Below are 7,931 nucleotides of genomic sequence, written 5' to 3' on the forward strand. Positions count from 1 at the left end.
TTCATGGCACATCCAATTTTGGTCTTTGGTATCCTAAGATTGATGATTTTTCTATAGTTGGTTATTGTGATGCAGATTTTGCCGGTGATAGAGTTGATAGAAGGAGCACATCAGGCTTATGTTTCTTTCTCGAAAAGTCCCTAAATGTTTGGTCTAGTAAGAAGCAGCCAACAGTGACTTTATCCACTGTAGAGGCTGAGTATATAGCTGCTTCTTTTTGTTATTCTCACCTTATATGGTTAAAAACACAGCTTGCTGATTACAAATTAAATGCTGAAAATATTTCCTTATTCTGTGATAATATGAGTGCCATTAATATTTCTAAAAATTCTGTTTTGCACTCTAGGACTAAGCATATTGAAGTGAAATTTTACTTAATAAGAGAACATGTTCAAAAGAGGGATATTAGCATTCAATTTGTTAAATCAGAGGAGCAATTAGTAGATATTTTCACAAAACCACTAGCTGAGGAGAGATTTTGTATGCTTAGGACTAGTCTAGGGATTTTAGGCCATGATTCATTGTTTGAAAATTTCTGATGTGTTTGTTAGAGTTTTTGTCTCATAAACAGGTATGAGACAATTCTGGGCAAGTGAAGAACATTCTTTTAAATCAGAGTTCTCAGGCTGTGTTGCAAGCATATTGTCATCTGAGCCAACCTAAAAAATCAGATCATGAGTGGTCCAATATGTTTCCTTAAATCCAACCATCTCTGAGCCCAATATGAATGATATATTTTTGTTTTATTTTGTTGGCCTGTTTACTTTAGTTTATTTCTTTTTGTCCATATGTCCAAAAATGTTTTAGATTTTAAATTGATTCTCTTTTAATTTTAAAAATAAAATAAAATCCTTCTTTTTGTGATGTCAAGTCCCTTCAAGTTAAATCAAAAGGTGATGTAGTTGCATGGTTTGAGAAACTTTCTTTTGGGTACGGTTACCAACACTTCCTTCTCTCCCTCCATAACTCCTCAAACTCTTCGGTTTCCTCCACTACCTTTATTACTTCTCTCTCTTCGTCGCCAGAAACCACCCAAATGAGGAAGAAAACTGTTGTACAAAAGCCTCCTAGAGAAAAGATACACAAGCTTCATGCAAAACCAAAACCCTCTACTCGTTCTCAGGACCAAACTTTTACTCCTTCTCCTTCTTCTCCTACCTTACCTCCTCGGTGTGATCCAATGGCTCACACTAAAAAGCTTTCTAGGTTTCCTCCTTCAGCCAAGCCGACACCTCCACCACCGAAGGAACCTCCATCCAAACCGGGTCGTCGAAGCCAAGTTCTTCAAAAGAGAAACGGCCAGCCGCGACCGAACCCTCATCTGAGCCCACTCAACCTAAGACAAGGTTTATTCCCTTGCGTTCACAAAGAGGTAAACCTCGTCTCCCTCTCAAATCTGTTAGAGAACCAGACATTGATTCTTTTGCTCATAAATCCCACTTCATGACATCTCAGTCCAACTGTAATCCTTATAGATTTAGGTCTGTCATGAACAATGACTTTTATGAAGGAGTTATAAAGTACCGTACCATGTGTCCCTTTTTTCTTGCTGATTTGCCAAACCTGAAAAAGAAAGGTTTTCCATATGGTGAAAATTTGGATTTTTTAGATTGGAATCACCTTTTTGATATAAAAAAAGACTGTTTATCCTCTATTGGTCAAAGAGTTTTATGCAAACATGACATATCATGAGGGCATTGTTCACTCTTATGTTAAGGGCCAAGACATAGTTTTAAATAATGAAACAATCAGTGATTCATTGAAGTATACTGATGTTAGGCCTTGTGCTTATACTTCTGTTAAGTGGGATGAAGGAGTTGGTATTTTTTTCAATGATGCTTTGGCTCATATTTGTGAACATTTTTCCTTGATTGATGGCATTACACCCACTCACAAAGCCCTAGGATATGAACGTGCTCAGTTACACCGTATTGTCAACAACATCATACTTCCTCAAAGTGGTTCATATCAAAGGGTATCCTATACTAACACTCTTGTGTTGTATGCCCTGGTCACTAAAACAGAAATTTCTTTTGCTTATTTGATGGTTAGATACATGTTTGACTCTGTTAGAAGTGAGAAAGACAAATCCCTTCCTTATGGAATATTTCTAACTTGTATTTTTGAGTATTTTGGTGTTGATTTGTCCAATGAGAATTATGAAAATAGACATTCATATCTAAAGGGAGGTGGTGCAGTGAAACAGCAAAAAGGACCTACTCGATTTGAGAGAGTGGTTCTAGATGATGAAGATGATGAGTTCATTCCTGAGGAATCTTCTCCTCCTTCCACTGAGGGCAGTTCCATATCCACTGGACAAAAATTTGCTCTGCTTAATGTTGTCAAAGACATAATCCGGATGTTTGTCTCCCAATCTAATCACTTGATTGCCATGAGTAAAGAACAAAGGAAGTTAGCAAGTGACAAACCCCGTTTTGACGGTTTGTCTGGTATTGATTTTAGGGGATTTTATAACCTTTTACCCACATTTATCCATTGAAATAGCATGGTTTTATAACTTCTCCTTTAATTGTGCTTAAGAGTGAAAACATGCTTTTTAGGTCTTAAAATAGCTAAATCTAATTCTCCTTGATTCAATTAGATGCCTTGATATGTTTGTTAAGTGATTTAAGGTTTAGGAGGCAAAGATTGGACCAAGGGAATGAAGAAAGAAAGCATGAAAAGTTGGAGAACTCATAAAGAAATGAAAGAACCGGAAAGCTGTCAAGCCGACCTCTTCGCACTTAAACGACCATAACTTGAGCTACAGAGGTCCAAACGATGCGGTTCTAGTTGGGTTAGAAAGCTAACATCCGGGGCTTCGATACGATATAAGATTTGTCATAGTTGCTACACGTATGGGGGCGCGCACGCGCAAAGTACGAGGACGCGCCGTTGCTGCCATCTGGTTCACTTAATGCAACACGTGGCTAGCGATTTTAGAAGCCTTGTGGGCCCAATCCAACTCATTTCTGATGCTATTTAAGTCAAGGATTGAAGGGGAATCAACATACTTTTAGATACTTTAGATATTTTTGATCATTAGCTTAGTTTTAGTAGTTAGAGTTAGTTTCTAGAGAGAGAAGCTCTATCTTCTCTCTAGAATTAGGATTAGGATTAGGATTAGTTCTTAGATCTAGGTTTTAATCTTTGCTTTCTTCTACTTCTATATTTCAATTCTTTTTTGTTAGATTCATCTTCTTCTATTCTTTTGTTGTAATTTCCTTTATATTGTTCTTGCATTTTGTTGTAGATCTAGTATTGTTCCCTCTACATTCTTTCAATTCAATAAGAGGTAATTCATAATAATTGTTCTTCTTTGCTTTTCCATTGTTAATCTCTTGCCTTTGTAGTTAGATCTCTCTTTAATTCTTGCAATTTATGTTGTTTACTTTTATTACACTTTATGTGTTTGTTAAAATGTCTCTTTTAGTTTTAGTGTAGATTTTGTTCCTCTTGGCCTAGGTAGAGTAATTAGTGACACTTGAGTTATCTAATTCCTTTGTTGATTGACAATTGGAGAGATTGCTAATTGGTTTGGAGTGCACTAAAGCTAGTCTTTCCTTGGGAGTTGGCTAGGACTTGTGGCTCAAGTCAATTCATCCACTTGACTTTCCTCCATTTAGTAAGGGTTAACTAAGTGGTAGCAATGAACAATTCTCATCACAATTGAAAAGGATAACTAGGATAGGACTTCTAATTTTCATACCTTGCCAAGAGTCTTTTATAGTTGTTAGTTTATTTTCATTGCCATTTGCTTTCATGCTTCTTATCCAAAACCCCAAAACACAATTCCAACCAATAACAAGACACTTTATTGTAATTCCTAGGGAGAACGACCCGAGGTTTAAATACTTCGGTTTATAGATTTTAGGGGTTTGTACTTGTGACAAACAAATTTTTGTATGAGAGGATTATTGTTGGTTTAGAGACTATACTTCGACGAGATTTCATTTGTAAATTCTAAACCGTCAAAAATCCAATCGTCAAAATGGCGCCGCTGCCGGGGAATTGCAATGGTGTTATGTTATTGGTTATTGTATATATGTGAATAGTGTAAATATCTTGCTCTTTGCTTTATTTGCTAGTTGTAGAATTTTATTTCTCTTGTTTTCTATTATCTTTTGATTTTTGTTTTCTCTTTCCACTATGAATTCTCATATTGGCTATGAGTGTAGTTACAACTATGTTGTAGGAAATGAGGACTATAATAAAGATGTGTATCAAGAATGGGATAACCAAAGGTGGGAGGAGCCATATGCATATGATCAATCTTCATGGCAACAACCTCCACCAATGCACTATGAAGAAGAGTCATTCTATGATGCATACCAATCCAATGGCTATGGTGAATCTCCTTGTGACTTTCAAGAACCACCACCATATGCCTATGAGTCATATCCTCAACATGAATCTCAACCACACTCTCAAGCCTATTTTCACCAAACACCTCCATATGACCATGATTCATATCCACTACACCAACCACCTTTTGAACCATATGAGCCATACATGGAACCACAATTCCAAGATTACTACTCCCAAGAACCACCTCAATACATACCACCACCTTACCAAGAAGAACCACCTTCCTATAATGAACCCCTTCTCCAAGACAATGAACCCTCCTATCCACTCCAATCTTCAATGGATGAAACCCTTAGCCTTATACTTCAAGGGCAAGGAGAAATGCAAAGGGAGACACTAGAATTTATGGCTACTTTGACCAAGGTAGTAAGCAATTTAGTCTCCCAATATTTGAGTACTCAAGGCACTCCCATGGTTACATGTGGAGAATCAATTGAAAAGCATAGCATGAAGGAGAGATTGGAAACTCCGGTGGAGAGTGAGGAATGCTACTTTGTGTTAGAACAATTGGAGGAACCTATGGTCATTGAAGAAGAGGAAGAAGTGGTTGAAGACTTAGGAGATGCGGAACCCCCTTGGGGACTTAGAATTGAAGAAAACCCCTCCAAGAAGATTGAATTTGATGTTGAGGAGGAAAGTGCACAACCTCCAAAACAATTTTTGAATGAAGACTTGGAAGGAATGAAGCAAGAATTGAGTTCCCTTGGTGATGAAGATCATGCATCCAATTTTCTTGGTGGAAAATCCTTTAAATTTAAAGAACCTTCTCCCAAAAAATTTGAAAGTGATGTGGAGGTAGATTTCTCTCGTCCTCCAATTTATGATTTAAGTGATGGAGAAGAGCTAGATGAAAATGATGAACAAAGGATTGAAAACGAAGAATTTTATGAAGAGGTGGAAGTTGACAAGGAAGAATACAAGGGAGTAGAGCTCGCTAGCACATTGGAGATACCTCTCCCCAAGCCACCACCATCTATCTTTTCATTCAAGTGGGTAAATTTTTTATACTTAAGCTTTATTATTCCCCTTGAATATGGTTTGCTTGAGACGGATGGTCAACTTAGACATATTTGTGGCTGTAAGAGTAAAAAGAAGATGGTTAGTGGTTTGAAATATCATTCTAGGTTCATCATGGTTGCATACTCAAAGCTTAATTGTAAGAGTTGGTGTAGAACTAGATTGCTTAGGTCTAGAAGGATGTTTGGTCACTTTGTTGAGAATTCACCTTGCTCACCACCCACATGGGTTAATGATAATCAATTTGGAGATGGGTGTGAAGACAAAATATGGGATCCGGGAACACATAGGGATCAACATTGGGAGCCCATGGTTTGTGAAGAACTCCGTCAAAGCTTGGAGATATTAATCTTGAATAACGAAGCTTATTGGAAGTCCAAGCATTGGTGGAAGTTCCAAGATGAGTACAAGCACAAGCCACCTTGAGAGAAGCTCCCCATAAGTCCAACTTAAGGACAATAAATAAAAGTGCTAGGTGGGAGACACCCCACCATGGTAACTTCTTTTCATTTTTCTCTTTTTGTACATATTGGTAGAATTAGTTTAAATCCTTGTTTTGATTGTTTTAATGGGTCTAATTGGTAGTTTAGTATGTCAAATAAGGTTTAATGGTATTTTGGTAGCCGTTTGGAGGTTTAGAATGCTTAGATTGGTGCAAAAACATAGAAAAAATTTTTTGAAAAACAGAGCACCATCCACGCGTACACGCACTGCGTGCGTACGCGTGCATCAAGCATTTTTGACCATCCACGCGTGCGCGCCATACATGCGTACGCGTGGATTGAGAAGTTCCACTGTCCATACCTTGACCCGAGAGTTAGGCCTGCACCATGCGGGAATTGGGCCTGAGGCACAAACCAATTCACGCGTATGCGCACATGACGCGTACGCGCCACTCTCGAAATAAACCATCTGCGCGCGCGCGGCATGCGCACGTACGCGCAGATTTCCTTCCTTCACCACATTTCTTTTCTTCTCCTCTTTCCATTTCTTTCCTTCTCATCTCTTCTTCCCTTCTTCTACCCCTCATCCAAAACTTCCAAACACCATTGATAACTGTTCATACCCACGCCTGAGGTCGGACCTCGGACAAATAAGCTAAAGAAGGCCCATCAAAAGGAACGAAGCCCAAAAACCTAAAGGCCGAAACGGCCTAGGAAAGGCGGTTCCACAAAGATAGGGAAAAAACCCCCAAAAGATAAGATAAAGATAAGAATATCTTATCCAGGGAAGATCACGGCCAACTACTATAAATACACTGGAGCACCCAGGTATAACAGACATTCTATATTCTACACATATCTGCTTGGACCCGTGCTAACTTAAGCATCGGAGTGTCATTGCAGGTACCACCACCCGCCGCTCAGCGCATCAAGCTCGGGTCACGGAACCCCCATCTCGGGTCTTGCCAGAGGACCGAGCTACACGTTTCAGGTAACCCTCGGAACATTGGCGCCGTTGCCGGGGACCCTGGAAGTCATCCCTTTACCATGGCGGACGATCCTCTCAACAATGACCATGCTGCTTCAGAACAAGAGGAGGAAGTTGACACCGGAGAACGACCGGACAGCCCTCTATCACCACGCACTCCAGGAGGAAACAAACAGGATCGCCCAAAGACATCACCCCCAAACAAAGAACCACAAAATCCCGAAAGAGAAAGGAGCTCGAAAATTCTAGAAGCGGTCCGGGCACAACAAAACCGACTGAAACAACTCGAAGAGGACCTAAAGAGGCAAAAAGAAACCGAACAAGATTTGAGAAGGGAGGCTCGCAAGCGCAGAGAATTAGAAGAAAAACTGTGGAAAATAGAGGCCAACCTGAAAGATCGAACAGAACGCGACACCACCCCCGAAGGCAATCATGATCCCTTCACAAAAGAGATCATGAGGGAGAAGGTACCGCGAAACTTCAAACCACCCGATATGGATCTCTACGACGGCACCACCGATCCAAGTCACCACCTCAGCAACTTCAGAAGCAGAATGTACCTAGTCGACGCCTCCGACGCGATTCGGTGCAAAGCCTTCCCCACCACTCTCACCAAGTCAGCTATGAAGTGGTTCGACAAACTGCCACCAGCTTTGAAGATCTAACCAGCTTCGAAGATCTAACCAAAAAATTCCTAACGAGGTTCTCCATTCAAAAGGACAAGGCAAAACATGCCCCCAGTCTACTCGGGATCAAACAAGGTAACCAAGAAACTCTCCGAGAATACATGGAGCAATTCAACAAAGCCTGCCTGGACATACAACACTTGCCCACTGAAGCGGCCATCATGGGACTAGCAAACGGCCTAAAGGAGGGACCGTTTAGCCAATCCCTATCCAAACGATACCCGACCTCCCTATACGAGGTGCAGGAGCGGGCAGAAAAATATATCAACATGGAAGAAACCTCCCAGCTAAGAGACTCTTCTAGGAAGGAATCAACCTACCCACTCCGAGATCGAGATCGGGAACAGAAGAAGAAAGAAGAACAGCTCGGACAAACCACGGAAGTATCACAACTACACCCCCCTCCGAGTCTCCCTGGTAGACGTCTAC

The sequence above is a fragment of the Arachis stenosperma genome, chromosome 6 (assembly GCF_014773155.1).
Source record: "Arachis stenosperma cultivar V10309 chromosome 6, arast.V10309.gnm1.PFL2, whole genome shotgun sequence".
Classification (NCBI taxonomy): domain Eukaryota; kingdom Viridiplantae; phylum Streptophyta; class Magnoliopsida; order Fabales; family Fabaceae; genus Arachis; species Arachis stenosperma.